The 19,870-nt window shown below is 43.9% G+C and overlaps 2 long non-coding RNA genes across 3 annotated transcripts; one reads left to right on the top strand and one right to left on the bottom strand.

The window, feature by feature from the left end:
* The first annotated feature begins 1,096 nt into the window (after window positions 1-1,096).
* On the top strand, window positions 1,097-14,459 carry LOC121143164. Of its 2 annotated transcripts, none has more exons than XR_005880301.1 (3): window positions 1,097-1,269; window positions 12,753-12,888; window positions 14,372-14,459. It is a non-coding gene; the product is annotated as an uncharacterized LOC121143164 (long non-coding RNA). The 2 variants fall into 2 exon arrangements; XR_005880302.1 differs by having other exon boundaries at window positions 1,097-1,285.
* On the bottom strand, window positions 12,872-16,742 carry LOC110342397. Its single transcript, XR_002384453.2, has 3 exons — window positions 16,508-16,742; window positions 14,363-14,643; window positions 12,872-13,355 (listed from the first exon to the last, which is right to left on the bottom strand). It is a non-coding gene; the product is annotated as an uncharacterized LOC110342397 (long non-coding RNA).
* Window positions 16,743-19,870: the final 3,128 nt, after the last annotated feature.

Genomic DNA, 19,870 nt, shown 5'->3' with positions numbered 1-19,870 from the left:
AAATTACATATACCCCAACTTCTGTCGACTTTTCTGTGAGTCTACAACCACTAAGGTTCTGGGATAAGCCAAGCAGAGATGAGAAGGAATGTTTTAATGACAGCCTCAAGCCCATAGTGCTTGGTTACATAATCACATAATAGCAAAGATATATAAATAGTGAAGACATAATTCTACCAGGTTTAATCTCAACAACTCACTGATTTAAAAATGCCCTGTTTCTACAGAATTTCATCATTCCCAGACACAGGACAGGAAGCAACTAAAGATATGATGATAAATATTCAAGGTTCGCAGCTACAGTAGGGCTTGGGCTTTCTGCCTTATCGGGATAGAGCTTGAAGCAGGACGTGAAGCAAGCAAGCCCTCATCCCAGGCAGGGTAATGACAATGGGTGTCTTCTTCTATTCTGATTCTGAGGTTCACTGGTTTCAGCAAGCTTTTAGAGGCTAGCTGTCATTATAGGAAAGTTTCCAGGCTGTCCCCAACACGACTCTTGCATTTCAGGAGTGGTTAGTATCTGTCAGACACGTGTATATTGTCATCGCAAGCGTGTCAGTAAGTCACCACCCCACACACATCTTAGGAAGAGGTGGTTCATCATAATGCAACACTGAACAATAATTAAAGCTCCTGTGGTACATCCTCCAAGCCACGCACGAGTTTAACCCTCGACGTTTATTTTCAGTGCGAACAGGATTGATTCTCATTACTCTGAATGCATTACTATGGTTCACAGAAGAGGGCTGAGGTAACTACGACTTTAGGTCGCATAGCTAGTGACAGCCGTGAACTGAGTTCACAAAGTCTGGAACTGGAGTACATGGGCTGTCATGCTAGCTCACCGGGGCGACGGGGAAAGGAAGCCCAAGTGCAAACACTGGCCATGCTCGCTCTCGTGGCTGCACTGACTGTGCAGCCATCGGCGAGACGACTTGTGGGAGGATCGAAGTCACCTCAAATTATCAAGGGCGTGAAAGCCCAGTGTTGTCCGGGAAGGAGGAGGGGTTTGAGCGTCTCCGTTGAGACGGCGGCATATCCGCTTACATTTCACCTCCCGTGCTTTCTTCTAGTGACGTCACTTCCTTCCGTTGTTTGAATATAAAAAAGAATTCCCCATTGCCTCATGTGTTCTTGGCTGAGCCGCCAAATAATGATCTTTGGGGGCTTGATGTGGATTTGCCATCTAACCAACCGATGCACTGATCTCTTGATGGATTTATAATACTGTAGACTCACGGGAAGACGGGACCTGGTTGGAGAGAGAAGGTCAGGAGGGGAGTGGGTGAGTAAGTGGCATTAGCATTATATAAGTGACAGCATGGGCATTAGGGTTAATCATTCCCAGTTTCAAAATTCAAGATTTTTTCCATGTAAGTTATTTGGGGCAGGTTATACAATCCCTGTGTATGTCTGAATTTATACAACGGATTCAGTATCAGTCACTTTATTTCCCATGAATACTGAATGCATGATTAGATAACAAACATGATCCATTTAGCATAATGCTTGAAATATAGTAGGTGGTTTAAAAGGGTATGTAGAGAGAAGCTTTTCCTTGTTAGCCGCTTTGGTTTATCCCCCGCCAGTTGCCTAGGCTCTGCTGCCTTGTAGTCCCCAAATAAACACACAAGACGCTGTATTAATTATGAAGCTGTTGGCCTTGCTTGTTTCTTACTGGCTAGCTCTGACTTAAGCAATTACCCCCATAATTGTTAATCTAAGTATTTCTCTTACCGGAGAATAGTTCCGGGCTTCCTACCCCACGGCGGTTACATGTCAACTTTCTTGTGTTTCTCCTTCCCAGAGTCCTTCTGGACTCCTAGTCCCTCCTATCTAGATTCCTTATTGGCCACACAGTGCTTTATTGACAAATGCACAGGACTTCCCTCAACATCTCCTCTTTTCTGTTTAAACAAAAGAAAGGTCTTAACTTTAGCATAGTCAAATTATATATAACAGAACAGTTATCAAGTAAGAACACAGTTACAACATTTTTTCTATCAACATTTAGTAAGATTTAAAGAAAACATCATCCATCCCATCCTTGTGAGTCCAAAGTTCTATATGTAGCTTATCTTTTATTATAACTAAGGAAAACTATTATAACTATCTGTCTTCAACTCCATCAAAGACCGCAGAAGGATAATATATAAACACTAGGATTGACAGAGACATCTTACTGTCTGGACAGTCACCCGAAGTTCCTCTGTAACGTTGGGGCATCCATCCTTCAGCCCATAGGCCACAATGTGTCCAGAAGATTTCTCAGCAAAGCAGGAAATTTCAAACTGTCCATCTGCATTGGCAGTCTGTCAGTCATTTTTCTGTGTCCTGCAGAAAGTCTGATAGACTCTTCCATGAAGCAGGAACCCTGTAAGACTGAGTTCAGCAGTCATTTTTCTGTGGGTCCTGCATGTCCAGTTTATACAACAACAGTCAAACAGTACAGGCAAGAGTAGTTTCTTGCCCAAATGGCTAATCTTGCCATGTTGAAATCAAACTCCATAACGAGTTTCTTCGATGCCCATCTTCCTCTCAGACTTAATTGGTGCTGCCAGGAGCAGACATTTCTCATTGTCAAGAAAAACCCTAAACCATTTTAAATGCCATTTTCTGAAGGTCTTTGAGAGGTTTGAAGACTGTTTATCTATCTCAAATATATTTCTGTATATCTAGAAACCCTAACTTACCTAACTATAAATTATAAGTAACTATCTATAGTCTGTATCCAATTATGCATGACATTTTAAAAGATCAGTATAAGCACAATACTTAATCAAGAGGAGAAATATACACATCACAAAATTGACCTTGAATTTGTATCAATAAATGAAAAACCATACCCATACCATAATTCCCCTTTTTACCATTAAAAAAGATTGGCTGTGATCACTAGCCAATTAGAAACAATTCCATTTAAATGAAAACAAAGATTTATAATCAAGATGGGAATTAGGACGTCGCTCATTCCAAACTGCTTCATGCTGAAAGGGGGCGCTGTTCATACCATGGGGATCATGACAAAACTCAGAAACCTGTATAAGTCCTTATTTTCGGGTCTGTAAAGCTGCATCATCTTAGCTGTTTTAATTGTTGGAACATCTGATCCACTGCTTCCGGGGGTCTTGGTTCGTCAAACCACAGAAGCCTGGAAGGAATCCTCAGCTTTTCATTTTCTGTAGAAACATAAGCAAAATCTCCTTTCCCAAGTAACATATTCTTATACTTAAATTTTGAAGTCAAGGCATTTTTAAAAGATAGAAGTTGAATTAATTTAACAGCATTTATAATCAAGTGTACTATAGCAGCTGTTCCTTAGCAATAAAAAAACTGAAAAACACAATAGCGTACAGTATCCAGACTCTCTGTGTATTTTCCATCTTTACGTGGCTTATTTATTTATCTATTATTACTCTTTTTTTTTTACTTTTATTTCTTTTTCTCTGCCTCTGGAGTAAATCCTACCAGCGTGTGCCACCACAACGCTGGCTTTTCTATTTATTTACTACTTTGTCGTTTCATTTTCTCTCTCAATGTCACGTATATTTTTAAACACACTGTAAACCTTTAGAGGTTTTGTTCATCCAAGTCTGACTTTACTGTAAAGCTTTATGTTTTTCTGGCCATGTGTCTTATCTGTAAAACCGTGGCTGTTTTAAACTGCCGTTTTTGTTTTTTTTTTTCAATAATTACTACAAGTCTAGATTTAGATCTCGTTTTGAAGTCCAAAGTCCACTACATCCTACACCTGAATGGCCTCGAACTTTGAACTGAGTGGGTCTATCCTGCTTTCACTGGGAGTTGGCCGCCTTGTCATCCAACAAGGGAGTGACACAAAACTCAAAATATCTTGGACACAAAGATACAGAATAAATCATCATTACTGCAATTTTTGTTATGCTTTATATAGCAAATACCTCTGCATATGAATATTTTGTTCATGCTCGCAAGCTAGCTGTTTGGAAGAATAAACTGGTTTCGTAGTTAAAAAAAAAAAAGAAAGAAAAAAAGAAAAAATGTTCTAAAATAACAAGCCGACTGCGGTTTCAAAGACACAGCCAATTGCACGTGACGGCCACAAGATGGCGCCAGACTATTTCTATTCCATCCCCATCAGTAAATGCCTTCCCAGAAGGATGGATGGAGTTCAGGCAACAGGAGGAAGGCACCTGTGTTTCTGTTAAAGGATGCGGTGTGGGGAAACAAACGCGTCTTCCCCATATTGACTCTCCGTCTCCACCCCGCTAGCAGCAGGTGTAATTTTAATGCTGAGCACCCATAAGATGCAACACTAGAACAAATCGCATTTTAACCGATATTCGCTCAGCCCTTCTATATTGCTGTATTGAATATTCTGTCCGAAGCTGTCCTCATTCATTTACGATTGTTTCCAGAACTGTCTTACCAAGAATGCCAAAAAATCTAATAGTCAGGAAACAGCAGAGTGGGCTGACTTTTCCTGTGGCTTCTATTCTCAGTTTTGCTTTTCAAGACTCATGAAATTGATGAGATTGTTTTTTAACCGTGTGCTTTACTTGAAATTGTTCTCGAGCTTCTGACGGATACAGGTACGTGTAAGACAGTAGGGGGGGGCTCTGTAGTATAAAACGGAGGGAGGAATGCATCCCGTGCTGAGACTAGATCCTTGAGAGAGCTGATCTGTCAGAATCCAGGACGTGACGAGACCTTGCAGAATAGCGAGGCACAAATGCGATGCACCGGTCACTCCTGTCCCGGCTGTGACTTTACTACGGAGGCAGCATCGGAAGGGAAGAGCTGCGTTTTGAGCTTATACTTCAGCCCCGCAGGACAGCATCGAGTCTCCCCATCTCTCTGCTGGTCTGTTGCTTTTCCTCTCGCTGTAGACATTGAAGAACGGTGTGCAGGAACCTCACGCAGACCGGATGCTGTTCTGTCTGGAGGTGTCCTCCACCAGCCAAATCAGTCTTTTATCAGGCTCATTCATGCTTTCAGGATGTGGGCAGAATGCCAGTGAGTGTACTCGCTAGGTGGTGACACGAATGGCTTGTAGCCCAGTTCCCAGGACAGCCCAGGACACCCCTGGGCACACTTCCTCCGTGGCCTCCCACACTCGTGCTAGGAAGGCTCCTTGGCCTCTCACAACATCCCTGGGGTTTTCAAGCCCCGAGTTCCAGATGCTTCCGTATTTCTCCTTCAAACCAGTTTGAAAGTCCCGGGAGCTACGCAGTTGGGTTGATGCGGCAATGGTCCAGTTCTCAGCCCCCCGCCTTTCTGTATCACTACTTCTCGCGTTCCTGGGGCAAGTGGGTCCTGCAGTATTGTAGCCTCGGGGAAGAAGTGTGTCCTTCGGCTTCCGCTTCAGTGGGGTGCAGCCCAGCGTGGTGCAGAAGGCTTGGCAGGGAAGACGAGGTTGGGCCCTCAGCAGCAGGGCCAAGCTGTAAAACCTCAGAGCCCATCCCTCTGTCCCACTTCCGCAACAAGGCTTCGCCTTCCCACATGGGCGTTGCCTTCCAGATCAGCAGCACCGGCTTGTCCAACACGTGAGCCTGTTGGGGACACCTCATATGCAAACGGCGGCACGTGGAGACGCCCCTGCAGGACACTAGGTGACTAGAGCAAATAATGTTGCTAAGGACACTGGGAACAGAAGGAAGTCTTTCAAGCTTTGTGTTTCTCTAGGCACAAAGAGCAGCAGACAGAGACATCTTACTGAGAATGGACTTCCGCTGGCAGATGGGAGCGTGATCCTAGGGAATTACCCTAACCCTAACCCAATGGCAAGGACAAAGGAAACCCAGGATACAAGGAAGTTCCAGAGCCAGGGCAAAGAATGAAGAAGAAAGTAGAAGATACAGCTTGATTGTGTTAGATGTTTGCCTTTTGCTCATTGCAGTTGAGTTTGCATCCGGAGGAAATTCATTTAAAACGTCTTCTATGAATGTAGTAGTACCAAGATGTTGGGGACTCTTACATGTTCTGTGCTTATCAAATGTGTCTCGGGTATATTATATGGAAGAAATCTACACCTTCTATGGTCTTCCTGTGTCTCCTGATTCATATCTAGTCATAGGGAGTTTATAGTATAGACCAAAACAGGCAAAGATAACAGGGATTAAAGAGAGCAAAGCAAGGCACACCATTTAAGGTAGCATTCTACCTCTTAGCATTATACAAAGCCAACGCTGGGCACTGGGTAGTAAGGACCACCTTAAATCGTGGGTTAATGGGTGGTTGGCCTGCTTCTTATTAAGTCCTAGTCCAAGTTTCACGAATTCTCTCCCATCGTTGGCTATTTTCATAGAGTTCAGGAGGGACACACTTGATGCTGTCGCCATTGTTGTCTGGGGTGGAAGAAAGGCTGGCAAGAGACATTGCATTCCACACTCGAATGGTGGCCAAAATGTCTGCCTCCACCCCAGCTGTTCTATGAAACAGACAGACAGACTTCACCTGTCTTATTTCACCCACAGCAGCAGCTGCTTCCAGTTGTTCCATGCAGATAACAAGAGTGTGTTTGTGCAAGAGCTCGAGTGTGCGTGTGTGTGTGTGTGTGTGTATGTATGTGTTGTATGGTTGGTGTTTGTGTCTTATTCCATGGTTAGTGTTTGTTGAGACAAACAAGGTGCGATTCTAAAGCTGGATGGGCAATTTTGACTATAAGGAGAAAGCTGAGATGTTCATGATTCAGTTATCAACTAAAACAGGGGGAAAAGGGGGTCAAACAAAAAGAATCCTCCATTGTCAGCAACACAGACCAGGAAAGCCGAGGTCTACCTGGCTGTTTCCAGCAGACATCTGTCAGTACTCCAAAGGAACAGGTCAGGAAGGTATACACATTTTCTCCTATGTCAGCCTTGCGAATGAGTCAGAGCCTCTTCGCAGGACCTGCCAGTTGTCTTCCAGCATCCTCACTCTGACTCCTTTTCCCAAAATAAAATTAAAATCCGGAGACTTATTTTCCTGTCTCCAGTTCTTAAGGTATATTATGCAAACAATAGGCACTTAACTAGCTAACATTAAGTGGTAAACCAAGGGTTTTGCTATTTAAACCTGAGTGAGTGGAGTAAAGAAGGGACAAAAGTTTAAACTGTGAGACTGTGAAACATAGAAGCCATAAGAGGCTGATATGTTGCTTTTCACATCTGGTAGGCAAACAGCGCTGGTACATAGGGCTCAGTACACAGGAGGGGGGGAGCATAAAGGGTTATCAATGCCAACTTTGCCTGGAGCAGAGACCATGTGTACCAGGCACCCCACTGGCACTCAGATGACTCATGAAGGCTACCCATCGCTGAGCCTGAATGAAATGAAGATGCAGCCACTCAAACTGGTAAGCGATGATGGAGACCAGAGCTTATTAACTACTTTCACTCACTGCCCATTTATTTCTGACAAAGATTCCAAATATTTACTGCTGATAAATCCTGAAGGAGTTTACTTTCTAAATACTTCTTTGGTGTATATATAATTGTACCATTTGATAAAGGCAAAAGGAGATTTGCACACTAATGGGACAATGTACTTCTTCATTTTTACAGAAAGAAGTAAATCTTGGCTGAACATCCAATACTGCAGGACATATAGGCCATTTTCAATATTTTTTCTGAGTTGACTGATATTTCAGGTTTCTGATCATCATAATGCTGAGAATGCCATTACACAACAGAACACCCTACAAAATAGCAGGCATGTGCTTAGAAATATTTCAGAAATTGGTAGATACTCTGTCCTAACCACAAGCCAACATCTTATTTAACAATCGTTTATGAAACTCAAGTCAGCACCTCAAACAACAATCTTCAAAAATCAAACATCCTCAAGAAACACAGCCCAAAGATAGAGAGGGATGGTATTAGGAAAATATTAGAAGTCTTTGTTTTTCTTAATTAAACTGTTATATTTCCAAAGAGTGGAAAAACTTGATACTGCAAAATTACTGCAATGTACTCACAGTAGTCTGGAACCTGAGCTGAGCTGAGGTATGTCAGACAGTGTCTGTTGATACTACATGATGTGTCTGAGTGTGCAGTACAACATGTATGTGTCACATGATCAGAAGAAAGCTCTGTGAAGCTGCACAACACAACATGGGTGAGAGTTGGCACAATCCCGTTGCGTTCATGACACATTTGATATTTGAATTAATTTTTGGCCATTGCATGTTCAGAAACTTTTTCTGTTGACAAATTTTTCATGACTCTTCCCAGCCTGTTATACAAGGCCACCTACGGTCACAACTCACCGCTGGAGAAATTGGACTGTAGAGGAGGGGACCATTTGCTAACTATTCCATTTATTCTATGTAGTGTCTTCCAGATCGAAGGATGGAGAAAGCTTTGGAAGAAGTCATGTGTACATCAGCCAAGAGTGCAAGGTTACTGCAGTAGACAGAAAGGGACAAAGGCTAACTTTGCAGAGAGTCTTCTTTGTTAGATACGTGAAATCAGGACACAGAGCATTTACAGACCTGAATGGATGCCTAGCATGATGAAGAAAGATTACAAAAATAAGACGGCATCTCCATGGCAACGGTAGAGGCAGATCTTGCTTTGGGTGTATTCTATCAACAGAAACAGCTGAGGCAGGTTGAACAAAATTGACTGTGGAGCATACGGAGTCTGGAGAGCTCGTTTGGGAAAGAGACAAAGAAGAGGAAGCTGTGTGGCTTGGGCTTGGACTTCTTAGGGCCGTACTAGAAGAAATCGGGGTTGCAAACCGATTTGTTTCCCAAGGCACATGCCCTCTGCACTGCGCAAACCGAAGGTGGAATAAACCCATGGTGGCAGTATTTTAAGTAGGAAATAATTAGTGTGACTTAGGTATATTTCTAAAAACCGGCAGGCGATGGGATCAAAATATGTTTTGCCACGCGATGTCTTTGACAAAATGTGCACAAAGAGGATGAGCTGTGCAGAGGCTAACTGGCTACAACAGATGAAAGCTACACAGAAGCAGTGGTAGGGATGATGATGACATCGGCGACACAGGTGATGGTGGTAACTATGACAGTTGGAGGTTTTTAAGTGCTGGATGTAAACCTTTTACCAGTAAACAGAGTACTGATAATCTCTCCCGTTTTCGCTGGCTGCTGCTTCCACTCTGTGGATAATTTTGCTTGCTGGGAGGAAATGTCTTGGTTCTATATAATCTCAGTTGCCAAGCCTCTTGCTGCCTGGGTTTTCACAGTCATATCTAAAACTTCTCCCAGACGTGTACCGTAAGCACAACCATCTTCTAGCAACTCTGGGTTTCCGGCTCACGTGTAACCTTCGGTCTGCTTCAAACTGACTTTTGTAGACTTTGAGGAAGCGACCTGCTTTGACTCACCTCTGTGTAGATATCCAGTCTGACCGGACCTCTGCTGGGGAAATTCTTTCCTCTGATGTCAGTTCCTGAGACTGTTGTCTGAAAGCCAGTTGACTACAAACACTTGGAGCTACTTCTGAGTTCTTCTCTGCTAATGCACACGCTTGCTATGTGCAGTACCATGTTTTGTGGATAGGAAATTATGTGTGCTGTTAGTTCCAATTTTGTTCTTTTTGCTTAAGTTTGTTTTGTTTCCATATGGATTTCAGGGTTGTTTTTTCTTCTCTGTGAGGAAATTACATTGAACTTTAGATTGCTTTGGGTAAAGTAGACCCTTTAATTGTATTAATTCCCCCAACCTGTAAGCATGGGATGTCTTTCTGTGTTCTGTGTCCTCCTCAGTAGTTTTCACTGAAAAATTCTTTCATTTCCTTGGCTAGATTTATTTGTAGATAGATTTTTAATTTTTACTAGCATGATATATTTATGTTAGTCATTAGCTGGATTTTTTATTGCATACAGTTTCTTAGTTTGTGTGAGGAGAGGTACACATCCGCAGCACACTCAGGCAGAGAAGTCAGAGGACAATTTTTGAGAGTGGATTCTCTTTTCTTTCCATGTACTTCCCAGGGACACCTACTTTTAATTAAACATTTTATCTTGATATATTCCTAGATTCACATTCAATTATAAGAATTTCATGTACCATTCAGTTATTTTTCCAAGAATTACACCTTTCAAGAACATACTACAATATTGCAGCCAGGCTACTAATGCTTATGCCATCCATGTGTTTTATATATGTTTCCCTAGACTTATTTGGAATTAGTTGTGTGTGCTTAGTTCTACACAATTTATTGCATTCATATGCTGGTGTGTCTACCAAATCGGCACATAACTTGAGGGGGGGTTTCACTCAACTTAACTTTTTTGAGTTATGACTACATCACAATTTGTTTAACCATTCACCTGTAAAGGAACAGCTGGGATGCTTCTACGGTGCTATAAATAAAACCACTATGAATATTTGCATACACGTGTTTTACATGAAGGCAAGCTTCATCCGTGGTCAATACCCAGAATGCATTACCATGTGTCTGTTGTGCTAAGCTGTTTATCAACCACCTGTATCATTTGACTTTCCCATCAGCTTCAGATTCTTATCTATGGAATAGGAATATCAATGTACCTCTGTCAAGAGCTCGTTGCAAAAGCCTAGGAATTATAGCTTGACGCATTTGTCTGACACGGTGTTAGGAGGTGAAGCCTGTGAAAACCTCTCCGTATTTGTTACCAGATGCAGACAGTGCACCAGGAAAGGACTGTCGCAGCTTCAGGGCCACTCTGGTGGGAGTGGGGAATTCTAGAATGAATGCCAACAGAAGAGAGTGGAGACTGGAATCACGGGGTTTCATAGGAGAATGAGGACTGCACTGAGAATCATAGCAGATACTGTGTTACCTTCTCAGAGATTAAAGGTTGCTTCTGCCTGTGTCCTGAGGGCTGAAGCATCTGAATTCAGGTGTGATGGATACGTTCTTTGGCAATCTCAAGATAACAAAGCATCCTGGCTACTGTATGTCACAACTAGTTGCTTTTGGTCAGGTCTACAGTGAGAGAGAGCAAAAATTACAGTGTGCCTTTCTTTCTTTCTTCCTTTCTTTTTTTCTTTTTTTTTCTTTCTTTCTTCCTTCCTTCCTTCCTCCCTTTCTTTCTTTCTTTCTTCCTTTGAGAAAAGGTGCATGAGTAAGTCTAAGGATGCAGACCACATCAGTGCAGAGAGGCCAGAGTGGGAGGTTATAAAAGTGAAGCCAAGTTGCAATGGAGATCCCAGGGTGTTGGAGATGCCAGAACCATGGCAGACATGATGCCATGGAATGGATATAGCCCCAAAGAGGAATGCTGGGAGATACAGCTAGGAGAGCCATTATGGCAAGGATACTCAAGTCTGTTGAGCCCAGGTGATTACCCTCAGGAGCTCCAGATGGCAGTCATTGCCCTGTGGTGATTGATGTTCACCTGGTTATGTTCAACCTTGCTTTGATACAGTCTAGCGTCTTACTGTACCTGAATTCCTTCCTTTTGGAATAAGAATATAAACTGTAAACTGGACGTGTGTGTCTGCTCTTTATTTTCTTTGTGGCGCCCATGGGTGATTCTCCAGTTTCACGGGAGACTTTTCACGTTGAGTTCCTGGACCATGTTAGAAATATTAAGATTTGGGGTGTTCTCAAAGACAAACTAAATGTATCCAGAAATATGAGATGGGCCATGGGCATTTTTAAAACAGGGCAAGAATGAAATTGCTAAGTTGTGTATTTGTGTGTCAACTTGACAAGGACTTAACTTTTGGTGATTAAATTTGATTGTCCGCTTTTCTCTATTTGGAAATACCAGGGAAACATCTCTCTCTCTCTCTCTCTCTCTCTCTCTCTCTCTCTCTCTCTCTCTCTCTCTCTCTCTCTCTCTCTCTCTCTGTCTCTCTCTGTCTCTCTCTCTCTGTCTCTGCCTCTCTCTCTCTGTGTCTCTCTCACACACACACACACACACAGAAGGAGAGAGAGAGACAGAGAGAGAGAGACGGGAGGATGAAGGGGGCATCCAGAGAGGTTTAACTGAGTGGGGACACACATCCTGAAATTGTGTGGTACCATTATCCCATGACTGGAGTCCTATAGTGAACACAGAGAGAAGCAACAGAAGGCAACCTGGACATCAGAATTCTCCCTCTGCTTCCTGAAATTTGGTGCAATGTGACCAGCTGCCTCAAATGCTCACCCTGTACCTTCCCTGCCATGAGGGACTATGCCCTTCAAGCCATAAACCAAGCAAGTCCCTCCCCTAAGTTTCATTTGTCACAACAACAAGAAAAACAGCTAATAACTGTTAAGGACTTCTTATGAAAGATAAAGAGAATGGTTACTTTTCAAATTTTCCATTAAGAAACGATAGCAGCCGGGCGGTGGTGGTGCATGCCTTTAATCCCAGCACTCGGAAGGCAGAGGCAGGCGGATCTCTGTGAGTTCGGGGCTGGGCTGGACCAACAGCCTCGAAAACAATACAAAGAAACCCTGTCTCATAAAAAAAAAAGAAAAAGAAAAGAAACGATAGCAAAGGAAATAATGGCGTTGTGGTGACTCATCCTAAAATTAGTCGACACCAGCAGAAAGGAAGTATTTTAAAAGGAGAGATTTTGTGATGTGTGGGGTAACAAATTGAAGGCGGGACAGCTTCTGATTGGTTGATGGGATCCGTGTTGAAAATCACCCCGCCACTCACAGCCTCTGCTCCTGTACTTCACAGCTGCAGATGACTGCAAAAGTTCCAAGCATCCCAGATCCTGAAACCAACTTGAATGAACAGAGAAAGGAGCATTTCTCCCAAGGCTCCTTGGTACTGGGGGGCGGAAAGCATCAGCTTTAGAAGATCTCTTCTCAATCTTTTTTCCCCTCTCTTCTCAGTCTTGCGGGTAGTAAGTGCACATCCAACATAAGCCAGCTAATGTGACCCTAACAACGCTGTCAACAGGCTAGGCATCACACAGCTCTTCGGAAAGGGGTGATGGCAGTATCTCCTCTTTCATCGCGAGCGTGCAAAGTAAGTAGATGTGGCAAAGTGAAATATACCAGTCTTGGAGCCTGAATATCTGTAGGTTTTGCTTTTCTTTGCGTTGTGGTTGTCGGTTTTTGATGCCCATTTCAAACTCTGCAGTGTATGTTCAAAATAGTTTTGAAGATGACGCAGTAAGACAGGGCTGTGTGGAAAGGCACTCTGATACTGCTTAACATTCTCTCGAGACTGCGCTACCACATACTTTAAGTGTAAGTAGGCAAGATTACCTGCAGCGTGAAACGCAGACAGCCTCTGCAATTACCTGCTGCTGCTTACATTTTTTTCTTGCTATTTTAAATAGGTTCACATGCAGTTTACACAGTATACCAGCGGAGATTAAGCAGTTGTTAGAGACCAGGGTTCCCACGCTTCTCCAGAATACCTGGTTTGTACCAATGGACATTAGTGATTTTTCCTTCACAGTCAGCTTTCCACGATACAATTTTTCTTACCTAGGAAATATAATTTGTTGTCAATTTTCAGTAACTCCCCGTTGCTTTCCTCCATGTTACCACTAGGTGGCACCCAAAGAATCTACTAAAACCGTTCCATGGTAGATTTGATTTGTCATTTGGACAAAACCAAAACGAAAAAGAAAAGAAGAGGAAAAAAGGACGCCTTCTTTGTAGCTGGCCTCCTAAAGTACACTCTAAAAAAATAATCTTTTCCAACCCATCATAAGTGTGTACAAAGGACATTCCTGTGCAGCAAGTCTCCAACCGCTTAGTGTTATGTAACAAAAGTCACTTATCCCGGCCTTCTCTGAGTCAGACATACCCTTCCTGGCTCTGCCTCCCTAAAAGCGCTTGAGTCACTCCACCCTCTGGAGAGGAACTTGGCAAATGTCGCTCTCTTGTCCTCCCTGCTTAGCATCCTGCCCCAACTTGCAGTCAAAGTGCGTCCCGAAGAGCGCCCGCACTGCATGCCAGGACTGGGGAGTTTCACAGCGTTTTTTTGTTTTTGTTTTTGTTTTTGTTTTTGTTTTTGTTTTTTTGTCTCCTCTGGGACAAGAATCCAGAGACCCCAAAGCTGTGATCGCTCTCACACGGATCCATCACTTCCAAGTCAGTTTGGGGTGGGGGTGGGGGATCACTAGAAACTGTTTTGGCTCTGAATCAGCCTCTGGCTACAGAATCAACTCCATACTGAACTTTAGGGAAGCCCTCTTCTGTGTAATGGGTCAGGAAGGACGCTGTGGGTGCTGCTCCGTGGTAACCCCGGTGCCAGCTTACGATGCAAGACGCACCGAGCTCAGTCTGCAGTGCCAAAGGAAAACGGGAAAAGGCGTTTGACAGATGTTCTACGGATGTTTATCTTTTGCCAACAAACCCCTGGCATGTGTATGTATCTGCGTGTGGGCATGCATGTGTCCTTAAGACATCGCTATAGCATACAGGCATGCGTGTAGCCTCCTCTCCGTCATCTTGACCCAGACTCATCTTGACCCATTCTGACTCACTTTTATCAGGTCCTTGTGGCACCCAGCTTTGTAGCACGTGACTCGGTGTCTTTGGAGCGTTTTCTTGACCGGTCATTTCGTTTTCCAGAGGATTCCACTTGGCGCACGGTGCTTGACACAGAGCACGGTCCTGCTCTGCTCACCTTTTCCTCTTGCTGGCTAACTTGAGTTAAGGATGCTTCTCAAAGGCAGAGTTTTCTTCTTCAGGATTCAGGAGTCTCTCACCTCCAGGCACACCTCGGCAGGCCTGAGGTAGGAGGGGACCTTCCAAACTCCATTTGCTTGACAAAATAAATACAACTGACATTTTTGCTCCCTTTGTTTTATTACCTATTAATACCTCCCAAAACTTAGAGATTGCCTCCCTCTCACCCTTGGTCTCCTCACCTTCCTCAACTGTTTATCAGAAAGCACATTCAATACCCAGAGAAACTGTTCCAGTGGGGGGTTTCAGTCACAACCTTTGGAAAGGGGCAGTGAAAGGTTCAGGCATTGCGCTGGCCTGTCCTGTTACCTGGCTGGCAGCACTCTGACCAGCCCAGAGTTCTGTGAGAACCATGCAGGTGCAAAGGACCCCTTTAAACTGACCCCTGCCCGCTGACACTATCTTTTACTCTCGTCTTCCTCTCCATCTCATCTTCTCTCTTACTCTCATCATCTCATCCTCTCTCCCTGTCTCTCTCTCTCTCTCTCTCTCTCTCTCTCTCTCTCTCTCTCTCTCATATCTTATCTCTCTCTTTTTCTCAGCTCTTCACGGGTTGGTTACCCCTCACCCCCCTTTCCCTCCCTGTCCGCCAATAAAACTCCACATGGGATCGTTGAGTCGCGGTTTGCGTCTCCTTACTGGGTAAACCTATATATATATAGGTACATATATATATATACTTTTTTTTTTGGTTTTTCGAGACAGGGTTTCTCTGTATTGTTTTTGAGGCTGTCGGTCCAGCCCGGCCTCGAACTCACAGAGATCCGCCTGCCTCTGCCTCCCGAGTGCTGGGATTAAAAGTGTGTGCCACCACCGCCTGGCTTAAACCTAGATATTTACAGGCAGGAGGCTTTCCTGTAGGACACATGGGGTAAGTCTACTGACCTTTCATCTCTTAGTCAGTTCAAAGGAGGAGCACTCTACAAATTGCAAACCTGACCACTTAAAGTTCAGCAAGGAGCTGGTTTTGTTTGTACAGTGCCGCAGAACTGTGGAACCTTCTAGCTGTAAGACACCACGTCACGATGTTGCTAGCTACTCTACCCTGCTGTGGTGCAAGAGCCGTCTCAGATGGAGAAGGGGTCATTTTTAAAGACGAGTGCACAACTGTGTGCCTCTTTCAGAACACAGATGATTTGACACTCAGTCCTGGTGGATCTGCATTTAAACTCCAGACTCTAGCTGTCCCCACTGATTTGATGTTCACTAAGAGGTCTTTGGCGAATGGGGAAGTAGTGAGCCAGTAACGCCAGGCATGGTTCTGGAAAAGCTCTTGGCTGAGTCCCAGGCATCACGCTTTGTGTGCCCCTACTTGCTGCCTGGCCCTTTATAATACCGTGTGACCTTGCACACAAGATTTAACATGGCCTCAATTCCTTTATCTGCAAAATAACGTTACCAGTGATACTCGCCTTTCAGTGTTATCATAAAGACTAAAGAAAGTTAATAGCTGTAAAACTTTTAGAATGGAGCTAGAGCTGGGAATTACAGTCTTGCTTTGATGGCTGTTTCACTTACTGGTCTATAGAAAACAAACTTCTTTTATTGCCTGGAAAACTTTCTATTACTGTAAGCCAAGATAACAAAACTGAAGTTCATTCAAATGTCTTACGGAGAATAGCAAAGCTGGTAGAGATTAAATTCAAGCAGGGCCTAGAGGACTTTGAGCCCACTGTCCTTAAACCTTGCACGGCTCTTTAAATACCTCGTGTGAAGGCTAAAATTCTTACTTCCAAAGCCAGGAATTCTATCGTGGATACTTCTGACAATTTAAATAGCAGTGTGATGAGGATTTGGGGGGGGGTGGCGGTATAAGAAAGAATCAAACCCCTATTCTTTGAGGCATTGTTGATGGCAGTCCACACCCTTATCGCTTTATAGATGTTTATCCCCTTGATCATTATAATACCCCGCAAGTAGATATTATTTTCCCTACTTACCAGACAGGGAAGTATCTCAGAGAGGTTAAACACGTAGTTAAGCCCTTAGAATCAGCATGTGAAACAGGTATTTAAACCCATGCTTTTCTGACTCTGTAATTTGTTGCCTCTGCCACAGGAACTGCTCTGAGCACTTGGGCATTCTTTCCAACAGCCCAAAGCCTCATAGCCCTGTCCCTACAGCCTCCATCCTCAGGGTACAGAGGCATGTCATTTCTCCATCTGTGTCAGCCTCAACCTCTGGCAAGCTTGGGGTGGAAAGCTGCCTTACGCTGGTTAGTTTTTATGAACATGACACAAACCTGGGCATGCCTGGGAAGAGGGAATCACCTCCATCAGATTCGCCTGCGAGAACTCCTGCAGCTCATTTTCCTTTGTTGCTAATTGACGTGGGAGAGGCCAGCCCACTGTAGGCAATGCCCCCACTAGGCAGATGGCCCTGGGTTACGTAAGAAAGCAAGCAGCTGTACTCCTCCACCGTCTTGCCCTCAGTTCCTGCCTTCAGCTTTCTGCTTGAATTCCTGCCTTAACTTCTCTCGATGATGGAGCGTGATGTGGAAATAAAACCAAATAAACCCTTTCCTCCCGAGCGCTGCCTTTGGTTATGCTGTTTCTCCTAGCAGCAGAGGGCAAAGAAGGACGGGCGTAAAGTTTATCACTTCTAAATTAAACATCTATGTCCCTTCGATAAATTCAGGCAAGGTTTGTGTCCCAGATGGCTGGGGTCTTTCCATTGCACGGCTTCATTTTGAGACCTTCCATTACAGAAGTCACTCATCTCTGACTGTGCCATAGACACCTTGGTCGCTGTATTCTCCTGAGCTATCCCGAGAAAAGATGATCTGGCAGGTGGCTGAGTCTGACATCTGCCCACAGTCTAGGGGCGTTTCTAATAGGTCCACAAAGAGGGTTCTTCATTAAATCAACACAACTTGTTTCAGATGGTTTTTTAATGGTGTGTGTGTGTGTGTGTGTGTGTGTGTGTGTGTGTGTGTGCATGTATGAATTTTCTTCTGTGTGCTCTTATGGGTAAAGACCAAAGATTGATCCCACTGTCTTCCTTAATTGTTTCCCCTCGACACTTTTTCAATGGGCCCTCCGTCAATCAGTGAGAAAAGAATGTGTCCAGAAATATGAGCCGTGCAAACAGCAACCCTATTGGATTTGTTGGCACTCTGCAAGCCTTATTCAGGCATATTCCAAAATGCCACTAAGCAATAAACTAAGTCACTCATGACAATCCCCCAGGTTTCTTTAACTGGGTTAAGAATTAAAAACTGATAGTTCAGATTCTCACAAAATCTTTCTACTTTTTTGATATATAAACTCCAATTTGTCTTTTATTTACTTTCTTTTGGGGGGTGGAGGGGTGGAGACAGGGTTTTTCTGTGTGACAGCCCTGGCTGTTTTTGTGACCAGGCTGGCCTCGAACTCACAGAGATCCGCCTGTCACCGCCTCCAGAGTGTCGGGATTAAAGGCGTGCACCACGACTGCCTTGCTTGCCTTTTATTTACATAAAAAATTCTTTTTGCAATGGAAACTCTGACTTTTATTTTAAGGAAATACTGTGATACTTACAGGCTTTAGAGACCGTACTTGCAAACACACAGAAGAAAGAATGCAACAACAGAGGCCTTGCACTGGGCTCAGCTGCTCCCACTCCTGTCCCTCCTGGTTCTGTGGCCTGACAATCAATTCTGTTACCGAACATCCCCTGACTCTGATTTTTCTACTGCCTCATCGATAACTTTCATGAGCACAGCTTCTCCTCTGTAGACGATCTTATTGTGGTCCACGGGCGGCTGTGGTGGTAACATGAAGAGCAAACCCTGAATGCTAAGTGTTCAGCAGCTGTGCGACCGTGCTGGCCTGCTTTCCCTGCGTCCTCTTGCAAACGTCTAAGTAAATTGTGTACAGTGCTCCATCTCGGCAGCAAGTTCTCAGGGAAGGAGGTGATATAGAATACAGACTAATGTCATGATTTAAAGTGAGATACTCAGTCTCCATCCCTCCCCCCATCCCTCCCTCCCTCCCTCCCTCCTTCCCTCCTTCCCTCTCTCTCTCTCTCTCTCTCTCTCTCTCTCTCTCTCTCTCTCTCTCTCTCTCTCTGCCCTACTGTTGAACATCAGCCACATCCATGGATTATGGTGAAGAAACGTGACTGATCTCAAGTTAAGTAGAAAAACAAATGATTAAACAAGGTAGATTTTTCTGGGAGACATGTTGTAAGGGGAAAGCCTTTAAATATCAGTGGGTGTCTGTTCCTAAGCTACGGAGTTTACACAGGACACTGGCTGAATACAAGCATTTCAACACGATTCTTCTTCATGGTAAGAGACGTTCTAGGATCTACAGTCCGTGAAGCCCTCTAGCTGATAATGTGGGGAATAGTTTCATTTAAGAGTGCAATGATTCCTCCAACACCACCATTGATACGCAGCATTTATTTATTTGTTTGTTTGCTTGCTTGCTTATTCTGGCCCTTTCTTGATACATTAATTAATCTATGAAGAAACAATGACTGAGGCTTTCCTATTGAAATGACTCTAAGGCTGACTCACAGCCCGGGTCTCTTTTAATAGATTTGACCCAGTCTCACTCTTTGACTAACAGTCTCCACCTCCCATTGGAAACCCAGTGTCTAGCAGACACCCAGACACCCAGCAGGTCTAACCAGCCTAGCTGGTTTCATCCAGGGTATCACACCTGCTGTTTGCAGTCAAGTCTCAGGAACACATTCCCCCCTGCAGAACCAGCAAGTTGTACAGCAGGGCCCAGAAAACATCTGGTGGGTGGTTTTACAACCTCGGCCTTCTTGATACTGCGGTGACGTAGCCATTCTTTTGAAAACAGAAGAGTGGAAAGAGGAAAGTGTGTCCACTAGACATCAATAGCCACAAACCACTCTGGACCACCACAGGTGTCTCCAGGTTATTTTCATATGTTCATGAGGGGAAGGATCAAAGCCAACACGTTGAGAACCAGTGCTTTGGAGAAAAGTCCTCTTGCAGTAGGAAAGTTCTTAGGACAGTCTTCCCCCTAAATGTGTGGAATCCTACAGACCTAAATGCCAGAGATAAAGATGAGAAACCTAAGATGCGAACTGTGCTTAGGATTTGAAAAGCCTGTTTGGGGAAAATTATTTAGGCTTGTAGGGAATGACGATGTCAATCAAACGATAACTTTTCACACTGCACACACAAGACCTTGGGCTCAATCCCTAGCATCACAAAAAGAAAGGGAGAAAGAAAAAGTGGTTAGACTTTTGGACCACACCTTTGTTGGACTCCTGTGTTTTCTTTCTCTGTCAGTAAGTGTGCTGTTGTCTTTGCGTAAGAATCTTATGTTCTGGTACCATAGAG

This window comes from Mesocricetus auratus, unplaced genomic scaffold (genome assembly GCF_017639785.1).
Source record: "Mesocricetus auratus isolate SY011 unplaced genomic scaffold, BCM_Maur_2.0 Super-Scaffold_100011, whole genome shotgun sequence".
Classification (NCBI taxonomy): Eukaryota; Metazoa; Chordata; class Mammalia; order Rodentia; family Cricetidae; genus Mesocricetus; species Mesocricetus auratus.
The sequence above is the reverse complement of the archived record's forward strand: the minus strand, read 5'-3'. Positions and strand labels throughout refer to the sequence as shown.